The sequence below is a fragment of the Pezoporus flaviventris genome, unplaced genomic scaffold (genome assembly GCF_033815535.1).
Source record: "Pezoporus flaviventris isolate CSIRO_AGI_PZ_B2104156 unplaced genomic scaffold, CSIRO_AGI_Pfla_v1 ptg000001l, whole genome shotgun sequence".
Classification (NCBI taxonomy): domain Eukaryota; kingdom Metazoa; phylum Chordata; class Aves; order Psittaciformes; family Psittacidae; genus Pezoporus; species Pezoporus flaviventris.
The window spans coordinates 46,344,137-46,358,196 of record NW_026892549.1 but is presented as its reverse complement, the minus strand read 5'-3'; positions in this window follow the sequence as shown (position 1 = coordinate 46,358,196).

Genomic DNA, 14,060 nt, shown 5'->3' with positions numbered 1-14,060 from the left:
CCATGGGCTAATCTTGGATTTATTTTTAAAAGCAAGCGGGTTTATGTGCTTGAAGATTTGCCTGAGGATTTACCCTGAGGGCCGTAGGTGTTTAATTAAAAAATACGCTTTTAACCCTTTAAGAGGAAATTCATTGGAGTGAAAACCTCTGATTAATCCATACCTGTATTCCTCTGGCGCATCCGCAGAATAATCCTGAGAACCTGCCTTTCCCCATCTTCATCTGCAGAAGGTTCGGTCAGTTCCTGAGCACTTTACAATTCCACTGCTAAGGGAAGATGCTACAAGTCCTGGATTTCAGGAACAAAAGAATACAGCATGTGTTCTCCTGGGAGTGACACTATGGGAGCAGGACTGAAAAAAAAAAGAGACCTGGATTTATGCTGGTATGTTCATTCTGTTATTCTGTACCTGGGAAGGTACTTACACATCTTGTTGAAATACTCTCATATTTGTCATGTTTCTGTTCGCTCAAAATGAACTTCTTTCTTCATGAGCAGAACTAGATAAATTGTGTGGTTTTGGGTTTCTTGTTAGCTCTTGTATTAAATTTAATATGTCTAAAAGGCTTGGAGCAGTTCCCTTCTGGGAAATCATTGTCATCTCTATTTTGTTCTAGAATAAACAGAGAGGTAGAAGGTTTCCCTTCTCAGGAAACCTTTTTTTCCTTGAGGAACTGAAGGATTACCAGTGTGTACCCCTCAAGGCAGGGCTGTGGGCTCGTGTTTTTCTGTCAGTGGAAAGGGGTTGGGCCAGTACATGCAACAGCAGCATCAGGTTCCCAGGAGTATGCATTTTTACAGCTGCCGTCCATGGGTAAATTCATGTTTAACTCTTGGTTAAAATGGAAGGGAGGAATTAACAGCTGTTGAAGTCTGGAGAAGAACAGTCTTTTCTGTATGTGATGCTTTATCACATTTTATTCCTTCTTTCATCTGTGTGGCTGGCTGTGGATGTATTCCTGTCTCCAGGTGAACAGGACCTGATTCATTATTGAGCAGGCTATGACCATTCTCCATTAAACTGTTTCTTCACCACTAATTGCAAATCCAGTCTTTGAGGTTTCATGCCTGTAAGGATGATTTTACTGTAAATACATCTGGTGTTTAATTTCTTTTCACACCTTGTATGACATATACGTAAACTGCAAGATGTGTTCAGAAGCTGATGAAGATAACCTATGAAGACACAAAACTGAGAAAGTAACTGTGGTGAGCAATGATGGTACTCCAATTCTTGATTCTTGGTTTTCATTGTGAGAAGTTATGTTCCTCAGCTAATGGCTGCTCGTTTTCTTTCTTCAGATTGTGAGGCAGACAACCAGGCAGGACACCGGCTAGGAGAATTTCTCAGGTATCTCAGTTTTTTTCCTTAGAGTTAGGTCTGACTGCATAGCTAATCTGTATACAAGTTGTGAGCCAAGGCCGCATGTGTTTTGTCCTATCCCCTTATTGTCCTCTTGCCTCCTCTTGGCTCTCTGCTGAGCATTTGGAAGTTGTGTAAGTTGGTCATCCCGCCCAGACTTTGAAACTTGTGGAATGTTACTGTCTTAAAATATTCCTTCTGCATACTGCAGTTACAGAAGCACTGTTCAGTGCCAGACATGTACTGGTAAGTGCTGTGTACGGTGGCCTTAAAGTTAGAATAACCTCTGTGGTTAATTACAAGTTAGGGTAGAACTTGTAGTGGCCAAAAAGGTTACATCCCGGCCTAGCACAAATATTTTGCTTGGCTTTTGCAGATTCAAGATTTTGATTGTGTCTTAAAACGATTCTTCTATAGACAAGAATTCATGGAAGCGCTGCTCAGCTGCAAGACATATTCAGGTGCTCTGTAGGGTAGATGGAGAGCTTCAGCAGAATTTGGTGTACAGTTTGCAGATAAAATTACCTGTAATTGCTGCAGTGAATACAGTTCACATTAGCTGGGAAACTATGAACTAGGCTGAGCAGTCAGATAATTACAAGTTACTCCTCTCTTGAGATGAAGTTTTTGTTTCCATTTTCTGCTTAAATAGTTTGCTTTAAAAAAAAAAAGTAAAAAAAAAGAAAGAAAAGCCTAGACCATTTTCAACCTTTTCTGAGTTGCAGGTGTTTCATCCCTTGTTAGGAGCTTGCTTAACTCTGCATGTTCCTGCAGTATGTGTGGAACAATTCCCTCTCCCCACACAAAAAGCGATCTTTTCATAATGACTTTTAATGCAAGTTGTAAGCCATGCCTTCAGCCCATAAAGTTGACCTTCACGTTTTTGGAAGTCTGTGAAGTTCCAACAAATTTCTTTAAATAAAACTGCAAGAGGTGTCATTGCCACCAGGAGTAGGATGAATGGCAGCATTTTTCTTTAGGTGTGTTACAGCTGCCATCCCAAATCGTCAATATCCATCCACAGCATAAGCCAACTACATGGAAAGTGGCAGGTCACTTAATTCAGGAGTCATAATATAGGGTGTTTCTTACCTTAAACTGCAGTCTCTGGACACCATTGAATGCAGTTATTCAAAGACCAGAGTTTCACAAATGTGTGTTCAGTACCATTGCTTGTTTAAATCAGTATCACATACTTACCTCTTCTTTCCTTCCACAGCATCCTTCAGTTGTACTATACATCTCCCTTCAGAGCCACAACCTGAGTTAAAATAGCCTTTAAAACCCACTGCTGTGCAGTCAGAACTGATGGGATCTGAGATGCAAGATCAGGTAGAGTCTGCACAAACTGAAAGAAATGTTCAAACTATGTCCTGTAGTGTAATTCTCCATGGTCTAAGGCTTACTGAAACCCACAGGGCATCGATGCTATGTTTTGTGCTGTAAGTAGTTAATTGCTAGTTAAGGCAGCTTGACCAATGTCATCTTGTAGTAGGTAAATTCATACAAGGGCTACATCCTGGCATGATTGGGATTGGTTTTGTGTGTGTTTCTTTGGAAATATCAAGATTTTAACCATTAGCTCATTTTTGGCACACTACATCTATATTTCTAACTACAGTAGGAACAGTGCAGAAGCTATGCTCGGTCTCACGTTTACTGCCTGGTAAGGTCCTGTGAAATTGCAGACAGCCAGCAGAACAATTCTAAAGCTTTCAAAGTGCAGTTAAAAATGACAGGTCCTGGCTTCCTCAGGGTTGGGAAATGATACCATCATCCTGTCCACTTTTACGTCCCAAATACAGTTTTGCTGTCTCAGAGGTGTGAGTCCTAAGCATGTGATTTCTTGAAGATAAAACAATTAATAAGTCTGTTGTATGCCCTGGAGTATTTTCTTGGAACTAGTATTTGCGTGGTAACTCCAGGGATTTTATTTTTAGCAGACCGTGGAATAAGAGGAAATTAGGTAGATCTGGTTGTCCCCCTGCTTTATTTCCTTCTGTGATGCATAAGAAAACCAATCTTCTCTGCATTGAACTGTATCAGGTTAATAAGCTTTCATATAGCTCCAAAGCGTCCCAAACCCAAGGTGTTAGAGACTGATTTTTCTCTTAAAGCATATACTAGGATACTTTAATGCTGTTCTTGGAACTTCAATTTCCACCATCCTGCCAGATGATAGTGTATGTTTGGAGCAGGATTGTAAGCATTCTTTATAATGGTAAATGAAATTAGTCTGTTTTCAAGACCACTGTAACAAAATACCATGAATATTTGCCTGTTGGATAACTGTAAACACTGGGCAATTCATCTGCTGAATATCCAGTGGTAATTGGAATTGAAAGAATATCCAAGTCTGCAGAAAGACCGAACCATGTTGATACAGCTTCAGTCATGTTCTCAACAGATAGAAAAAAGATCAGATGAAGTGACGTTTTTGTTAAGTCTATTAAGGCCTTCTTAAATAATAAAATATTTAAATTGACCCCAGGTTATTTCTGTAGGGAAACAAAATAATAACTGAAGTTATTGTCTTGTGTCTCAACAAACCAGAAATGCCGGCCTAACTTGAACTGGTGGGTACATGCAATGAAGGGAGAGATTGTGTTGCTTTGCAACTTGAATACAACTTGAAGTATGTTAGAGATCATCTAGAATTAAGGACTTGCTGAAGTTGAAAGTGTTGGCGTTTCTTACCAAAAACTATTTCATAATCCAGTATAGAATGTAATCTGCTTAAACCTTTTCTCCCTCCTTCAGCCTAAGTTCCATAACATGAGGCTGAGTACAGCCAGTGTCAATGCTGTGTGATAAGAGTGCTTATGTTACTTTTTCCTCTTCTTTTCTCTTTACTGGTACCTTTACCGGTACACTTTCTGACACTAGTGGAACTCAACGTATGCAAAATACAGAACATGTAGTATTAACTGCATCAGGTATTATCCTTTTCTGATTTTTGTGTAGTGCTGGGCATTAAATATTTCACATTTAAAGCCATCCCCTACAAGACCTACAGTTGTTGTAAGGATTACAGATGCTTCTTTCTGCTTTTGGCTGAGTACTGTTACAGATGTAAGGAACACTAGATCTGTATTTGTTGCATGCAAGACAATCTCACCTAAATTTTGAGATGATCTTTTGAAGTGAATTTACTGGAAAGTCTACAAGAATTCAGTTTGATCTGTTCAATCCAAGGGACAATTTCTGACACTTGTTTTGTAATAGTCTAGATAAAGCAACCTGGACAACTATTTTTAAACGTATGTTTGTAGATTCTGTGTTCAAGTTACAAAGTTCTGAAACTGACAAGTTTTTGGGAAGTGGTGGAAAAGGTGCAGTTCTGTTCCTGGAGAAGAGGGTGGTACACACATAATTATTGCCTGTTTGCATTAGTCAGTAGAGGAATCAAAGACATTGGGAGTGCAGAGGTCCATGCCTGTGTCTCAGGTTATGTGGTAACTGAGTAGCTTCCCCAATGAAGCAACTGAATTTACTTCTAAATAATTTGACCTGCTTCTCAGCATGCACTTAGTCTGAATGGAGTGAGTATTGCTGTGCTGTATCATGACAATGTAGATTTGCCCCTGGTGACATTGCAGTAATTTTCGGCCAAATCATTCTGCTGTGAACCTTGCTGTTTTCAGTGGAAATAAGACCGAGTCTTTCCTACAGAAAATAGCTGTGGACCTGTGATGTTTTGCAGGTACTGAATAATGGCATTTTCTGCACTGTGAAGATGGGAAGCCAGGGGAACTGGCTATGCTTTCTGATCGTGTAACTGACTCCTGGGATGAATGCCTACCTTGAACACTTAAAAAATGTATTTTCACTTTGCTTGGATGATCTTTCCAATGCTGAAAGAATCAGAGGTTACTATGAGATCCAAATTCCTGGAGTATTATCAGGATATATTGAGAACTGAATACTTCTATTTTTTATTTTTTTTTTTTCAGTTTTCTAGTTCCTAATACGTAACAGAATTTTACTTCTCTTTCTTTAGCTCTGTAGTTGTCTTTTCTCCTGCAAAACCTAACAGTGTGAAAGTAGGGCAGTAGGATGTAATGTCTTTATGTATAAACTTATTCAGATAACTGTAGGATAACCTACTTTCAAGAAGAAAAATTAATTTTCTATAAGGAATGAAGTTTTCATTTGGTTATTACTGGATTTCAGATGGCATCTCTTAAATGAGTGCATGTTCTCATTTGGAAGTCCAGGGTCTTTAGAAATGTTTTCATGCTTTGGAGTAACTGATTCTGCAAGTGGTGTGGAACCAGCATTTTGGCCACTATGCAGAGGACAGGGTGAAGTTTTTGCTCTCTGTAGCTGTACTGGGACATTTTAAGCCATAGTTGGTTTGATTCATCTGACCATTGGGTGTGACTGTAAGGCATTAGCCAGCTGTTCCTCTCTTTTGGGGAAGATGATCACACATGTGCCTCTGGGAAGCATCTGAAAATGTGCACTAGCATCTTGGGTTGTGCAACTCGAGAGCTTGCCAGGTTGAAATACCCCCTCCTCCTTCAACAACACTGTGTGTGGAAAATGTTAATGGTGTTAACATGTTTCAGTACACAACAGTTGGGGTTTTCTGAACCACCTGAGCTACAGGTGGGAAATAGGGATTTATATTGTACTTCTCGGTGCTGTCTATGTTAACCCTAAGCTGTTTATTAAGGCTGATCTCATGGAAAAGCTGCTACATCTACCCTGTTTTCTGAAGAATAGTAATAAGAAATGTCAAAAAGTAATTTTGAATACAGGTGTTAAATGCATTTTTCCTGTTTTTTCTTTCCTTTTTAATGGGCTTAAAAGCTGAGAACCACCAGGCTGGTTTACCTACCCATCGGGGTCTTGGTTGAACTCCTGTTTCCTGAACTTCTGGAGTAACTCCAGGAATAGAAATAGGCCTGATCTGAAAAAACACTGCTGGAAGAGCTGAAAATTAAAGCCAGCAGGCCCGAACAAATTACCAAACAAATGTGTATGCATGGGGTGGGCAAATCCCATCAGTATTTGTTAAATAATCATATAAAAGTTAGATGAAAAAGGATTTGCAGTATTGTTTAAATGTTACATCATTCTTGCAAAAATGGGGCGTTATATTGCGGAAAGTTCCTTTAAAAAGGATAACGAGAGATTTGACTTTGGGTCTCTATTGTTTGTAATATCCTCTTTCAGCATGAAAATATTTTCCGTTCCCATCAGTTTTGTTGTTTTTTTTCCTTGGCAAACTTGAATATTTTTCCTGAACTTTAAGTAGAACGAAAAATCGTTATTTTTGTTGGCTTGCAGATGTTGTAGCTTGCCCTCCAGTAAGGCTGGCAGATGTATTTTTAGAGCTGTTGTGCCAACATATATCTTACACAGTGAAAGTAGATTAGACGAGCCCACAGAAAAGGTTTAGTTTAGGGCTCACCTGCAAGGTTTGAGAGCGACAGAAAATATAGTTCTTCGTATGCGAGAATACACAGTAAGTTTTACTCTGTTGTTACACAGCTATCTGCTTAGAGCTCTTGGCTCTCTCCATCTCCTTCTAATGCAGCTCCAAAGGGACTACTTCTGACATTCCAAACTGCTGAGCAGCTTTCCGACAGCTGCCATTGAAATCAGAATAAAAACAAAACTGTTTTCTTTGCCTTCTTCAAGCCAATTTCCTGTGTGTGCCAACTCTTCCCAATTGCTCCATTGTGGGTGTTGTGGTGGTCACCTGATGTGCAGCTTTCCCCTAAAGAAGACAAAGAGTTGGAATTGTACTTTGGGAGAGAATGACCAGATCATGTGCTCTGCAGTCCTAAGGCCTGGAGACACGAGCCTCTGCCTATAGAGGGAACTGCTTGGCATTTCTGGTGAGGTGGTCCAAGATACACAGCAGTCATTCTTTAGCACATCACCATGGTGCTGGACCTTACCCTGTGGTATTCAGGCCTACAGAAATACTATTTTAGGTGCCTTTCAAATGTTTAATGACTTAAGTTTTCAACTTCCCTGTTCCTGGTAATTAAGTTAAGCAGGTAAAGATCAAGCACCCTATAAAATTTGTGTTTCCTAAAAAAATTTTTAAAAACCCACTTGATAATGAGGTTGCTGCTTCTCTGCATTCATGAGTATTTCCATGCATTTGTCTGCCTTACAGTAGATACAACAGCCTGGCCACAGCTTTTGCAGAGATCTCACTTGACTTTAGCTTCTCTGTCCTCTGCTTGCTTTGGCAGCTTGACCTGAAGGACTTTTTCAGTATAGAGGACCTGATGCTTCTCTCTCTTCTCTGCCTCACTGGTGTGGAAACAGCTTGTACCATGGAGGAGCTCTTTGCTCAGGGAAAGGAGATTACTGCTTTGAAGGTATTTAACTGGTTTTATTTAAATTTGGTAGATATAAGTAGATATGCATTCTTTATGCATGTGACATAATGCTACCAGGAACACTGAAATCTAAAACTTGTGCTGTGGAAGAAGGAGATACTTACACCGTTATAACTAAGGTGGAAAAGAAGAAAAATTAAAGACTTCATTTGCTAATTTCTAATTTTTCCTTCAACATGGTCTTTTTTTAGGTTGGTTTGTTTTTCTTTCAGAATTCTGGGAAGCAGCTATTTCCTTCCTAATAAAACATGTACAGAATGTTTATGGTTCTTCTGGACAAGCTTAGTTTTTGTGCTTACTTATGGGTACTTCTGGAAATGTCATCTATATTCTCGGAATTTTAAGGGAGACTTCTGTAATAGGTAGGAAAAAACTATTTCTTAAAGAATAACTACATTGCCCTATTGTTCTATCTCTCTAATTTATTGATTTGTACAGGGCAAGCTGTGTAATAATCATGTTCTCTCAAGTATCTACTTGTAAAAATAGTTTCAGTAATGTGTTTAGAAACTGTTGCGGAAATTCTGGTTATACTTCATAACGCTGGGACTGTTTATGTTTCCTCAGGAAGATGATGATATGCCAAAACTTTGGTCACACTTAACAAGAAGATTCCATTTCTAAGTTACAGTGCTGTATAAACCATTTACTAATTTCATCGGGGGTTTTTAGTCTATAAAAATACTCTTTTATAGATGGAATTTTAATATACAATGTGGCCAAAGAGACTTGAAAAGGGAAAAAAGGTGAGGGAGGAGGATGGTAAGTATTTCATACATCAGTGTAGATTGGCACATAAGCATGAGGAATAACCTTGGATGAGCTGAATGCAATCAGCTGTTTAAATCTAGATTAAATGATCTTTCTCCTGTCCTGAAACTTTGCATCTGTAAGAAAGCCATTGTCTTAGGGTGAAAGAAATTTACCTCCTGTGCAGCACAACATGGATGGAAGTTGACAGGCTTTTCAAGGACTTGGGACATGAGCTGTTTTGCAGAAACACAGAAAGGTTACTAAGGGAAGCAACGAAGTCCTTGAACAGATTTAAGGCTGGCTGCTCCTTGCATTGTTGTTGGGCTGTCTAGTTCTGCAGTGTGTGGATCTCAAACAGTTGGCTTCCTTTTTGATTCACTGTAAGAAAATAAACCAAGAAGTATGAGATCTTAGACTTGAAAACCACAATCCAACCTTACAGCCACTTCTTCCCAAAGCTTCATATACTAAAATTGGAAAACTCGCCACTGAGCATGCGGATCCTGTGTCCAAATACTTGTGTATGTGATTTTTGGATAGGAGAATAATTGGAAGATTTAAGGGTGAGCAAGCACAGAATATTTTACTTGCTTGGAGGAAGACAAGGAATTAGGATTCAGCCTTTCCTTACTGTGCTTTCCAGAAGGCAGAATTCTTCAGATTTTATTTTTTAAGTTGAAAAGAAATTCTTAAATGCTTAGTTACATTTGGTCTCTTTCATTGAAAAAAGATGGGTGAACTGTGCAAGACTGTTGTTCAGGAGTGGTCATTCCAGAAGACAGGCAGGGAAAGGCAGCAAGTCCATACCTACCATGTGAAATTTCACACTTGGTCATGGGAGACTGGGGAAGGCAGGTGAGCAGGAGTGATTGGCAGATACCCAATAGACTGCCAGGGAATGTGACAGCAGGTTACAGTGATTGCCTTAAGGCAGGTTCACCTTCTGACAGGCCCTTTTTCAGCTTCTCAAATTCAGACTTGGTAACCCTTATTTCCATCTGTATCTAAGCCCATGAAAAGTGGGAGATGCAACAGCAAAAGGAAATCGGTCTTTGACTGTCATTACACAGTATACTACCTGCAGTAGTTTCTGAGTAGAGAATCTGTGAATTCAAACATAAAAATCTCTAGGACTGGGAATATACTCTGTTATGAGGCTTTTTATATATTGATATAGTAAGGTGATTGTGTCTGTCCCAGAGCAACTGAACATCTATTGGAGAAGAGTGTGGAAATAGACTAGTCTTTATAACCTCTTCACTTCCTAGAAGTGAAACCATGCTGAAGATATGCAGGTAGTCTTGTACAGTAACCTGGCAGCAGACATGCAATTTTAACTTTCATTTTGCTTTGCCAAATTCTAACTCTGAGCACTTAGCACATGGCTGCAGTGTCATCCCAGAGGAGAGTGTTTCAGGCAGGAAATGGAGTTCAGTTTTCCTTCACCCCTTTGTTTGCTCAGAAAAAGCACTTAAAAGAGCAACTACTGGAGACAGAAGATGGAGAGACTTTACGAAGGCAAGTATCTACATGCATAGGAAAGTTGTTGCATGGCTCCTCTTACGGTGACTTGTTTGTGGTACTGAGGATATTCTTCTGTTTTAATAACAAATATAGAAAACAACAGGGTTTGTTCTCCAGGTGTGGAGAGGAGTCTTGTAGTTTCATTTTGTTTGCTGAGCCCACTCATGAGATACAATAGTTATCAGTACCTAAAAAATGTACTAAGATGACATGCCTTTGCTTCCACTTAACTCATGGTGTATTTGTTGGCAACCAGTGATTTGTCTAGTGTAGACAGTGCATGCATGGATGAGTCAAAGTTTAATTGTTGAATTCCCCATTTTGCTCACAGTTGTCAGGATCTAGCTTCTAGGTTTCATTTTTCAGCCACAGTGATCCTCTTCTTTATTCAATGCAAGCTTCCTCCACAGTGTATCAGGCATTGTAGATTTATGGCTGAATGCTGGTGTTTTTTGCCCCGGGCAGGACAAGGGACATATCTCACAGTAAAAGAAGAACAAATAGTAAAATATGCCGGAAGCCAAGAGAACAGAATGTTTTGGGGAAACATGGGAGAAGTGGACTGACTGTAACTACAGCATAGTTAGAATTAAGACTTTAGCCTTCAAGTTTATCAGCATTCGCACCACAGTCTGCCCTCACTGCCTGCTTACCACATGGCAAGGGCAATAATAAATGCTCAGCTAAAAGATGGTACATAAAGTTGGCTTTCTTCCGTTCTATGCCCTCAAGTGTAGAGCTACCAGAATGCATGTTCTGTGAATGCAACCCTGTATTTACAGCAGTAACAGGAACCTGTTTGAATGCTCATGGCCAACAGTGCATTTGAGCATTGCAAACATACACTTAGGTGATGCCCATATTTTTAATTGGAATTCCCAGCATTCTGTATAGATAGAATGAAAATGTCATAGAGTAATAATGACTCTCCCACTCTTGCCAGCCATCAGTAGACAAGGGGGTGAAGGATCTGGTTTTGCTAGAAAGGTGTGTGTCTACCCATCCAACAGTAGCATTGAACTCGCCTTCAATCTGATGACTGAAGATGTCCGATAACAGCTTGAGTGTGTAACAACAGCTATTGCTTATTGCAGCCTGGGCACTTCAGCAGTAAGATCCCTCTGATAGAACTGTACAGAGCTTTGCCAAGTGTTAGTGTATCAGACTGATGTTTTGGATTTGGTACATCTGCGTGGATGAGCTTATATTAACATTCAGTCTGAGGTGGTTGTGTAGCCCCATCTGAACAGGAGAAGGATGTGTGGGAAGGAAATAGAGCAGGCACATAGCTTGAACTGTCTCAAATGATGGGGGAGAGGTGTGTAGAGCTCCCTTTCATCATCAACACCTGCCAGCTTGTACTTTATGTATATCAGAGTTTAGGAAAGTGGTTTTCTTTTCAGATGTAAAATGGCTTTTGCTTTTGGCATATGACCTTCCCAATATCTCTGCACCATATACACGTATTCTCTGAATCATACCTCAACTGAACTAACGGCACTGCTCAAATTGAGTGAATGGGGACTATTTAAAAAACAAGTATGAAACCTTTTCTGGGCTGAAGAAAGGGAAGTCCTTCCCTTGACATCTGTCCTTTTTCCAGCTTTGCTTGCCTTTTGCTGTGCCTGAAACATGGATAAGAGCCCTAGCTTATTTTCTCCCTCAGATACAGCTATAAAGAAAAGTAATTAAAAAATAAGATGTGTGGCAATTCCAATTTATTGACTATTTTTATCATGAGTACTCTGGGGGTGGCAGAACAAGCACGTTGTTCAAACTGGTAAGATGCATAAAAAGAGCTTCAGGTTTTGACAGCATTTGCAGTTAGATGTGGTGTGCGTGGGGTTAGGGGAGGAATTAGTTAAAAACCGAGTCACTCATGTCCATGACAGACTTCATGTGGAACAATGGTGAAATGATGGGCTTTGGGAAGAAAAAATAGGTAAGGGTATAATGGCTAATAGGCATGCAAGAAAGGAAGGTGAATGTGAATATTTTACTGTGTTATTAAATCTAGGGCTTTTTTTGCTGGTTTTCTACTTTGTCTTTAATTGAACTCTGGGGCTTAAGGAGGCATTCCCATCAATGTGACATTTCCAGTAGTTCTAAAAAGGGGCATTTTTCTGTTCTTGAGATTTATGGAAGCTTAGAAAAAATTCTATTGTCTGTGAGAAACATACACACTAATATCTCAAAAAGTTGAAAGTAAAGAGGAGGGAGCCTGTGCCTGTGGTTTTTATGCATATATTCGTGAACACTTTGAAAGAATTCTGAATGTTGAATACTCCTGAAATGCTCATTACAAACAGCAGAGCATTTTGAAAGGCTGTGCAGTTCTAATGCAGTTCTAAATTTCAATTTCCAAGGCACTTCTGATAAATGCTCTTAACGTATCTGTGTAATACTGATTTTGCTGTCTCAACGATTGGTGTGGTTTTGGGTTGGTTTTGTTTGCTTTTAAAGGATCAAGGAGTAAAGGTGCAATGGAGGGAGAACTTCTTTTCCATAACCTGGCCATCTCGTAGTCCGGTTAGGCTGTGTGATTTATAATGAGCAGCACACCTGCAATTGCACACTGTTATGCCAACATTAGAATTTGTAATAGGAAAGACACAATTTTTTTAATATGTGGTGCCATTAAAGATTTCAAGGGTTATAAAATTCTTCCTTCATTACGATTACAGCTTCATAGGCGCTGCGAAGTCTACTTAGGTTGAATAGTTAACAAAAGACCTGGTTTTCTTCTATTTGTGAAAGCACAGTAATGTCTCTTTTCATGAAATCTTAAACCTAATCTCACAGTGGTCAATCTGAAGCAGTGGTTGCCTGCGTAGTGTATTAATATAATCTACACATTTTAATGCATCCCAATGTTACAGACTATACAAATAGATACAAATAAATGGAATGATTATACTTCCCTAATGTTACATATTCAGTATTGATTTCAGTAATAAGAATGCTAGAAAGAAGGACAAAAGGAAAGAGCAGCCTTAAGGTAGAATAAACATCTTACTACATATGGTGTACCATAAAGTCCCTATCAGTATACTTCAGTATTCCACTACTCAGTATTAGGTGTCTGTGCAGGCCATCTGAGCAGAACAGAAAGACTCAGCTAATTCATTATTTTGTGCGCAGAATAAGTTGAACTATAATATTATATAAGCATATACATAAACAATATGAAATAAAAATTGCAACATTTAATATTTAACATAATTCTTTTGTCTTGGAGCAATCGAGCTTCCCAGCAGCAGAAGGAAACTGCAAATTAAGTTGAACGCAGTTCTTTCTTTTTTTAGAGGTCATTAGGGTATTTCTATTGAGAAATAAAGAAGGTCTTGTTTCAATATGGTGTTTCACTGGGCAGCAGTGCAATATAGGCAGAATCATATTCAAAGACTCAACCAGACTTCAACTTGACTTAAGCAGATGATGTTCCTGTGTGAAACAAGAGTTGAACTTGACTGCTAACACATGCTGAGTGTATACTTGTAGAGAATTGATGAAATCCAATCAGGACAGAAGTCAAGCACACAAAGAGTGGTGGTTCAAGCTATTTATGCCTTTCATCAAAAGTAATTAGGAACACAGACACAGAGGGAGGATTAACTTCTGGAGAGTGGGTAGTGGCTTAAGCTACAGGGGTGCAGACGTTCAACTGTGCTTGTAGACTATGGGTGATGGTTCTTCACAGAGTGCTGCAGTTGGTGTAAGAGAGATGTTGGCAACCAGGGCTTCTGCTTATCACTTGGAGTACCAGCTGGGCTTCCTTTCCACTTACCCCTGCTCTTCAGGTGCTCAATAACTCTAAAGGTGGGGGGAAAACTAATAGCAGAGACATTTGCAGAATAAATGTGAATGACAAGAAGGTGTGCCAAAGGCAGATACTGCCTGATGTAATGGTCCTAGCATTATAGTGCAGTCAGTAATGCATGTGGGAAGAGAAATACAGTGGCAATGCTCTGGGCATCTGGGGTGTCTGGTATATCAAGGAATGTTAACCTAAGGGTCAAAACTTGATGTATTTAAAAGGGGGGAGACTTTTAC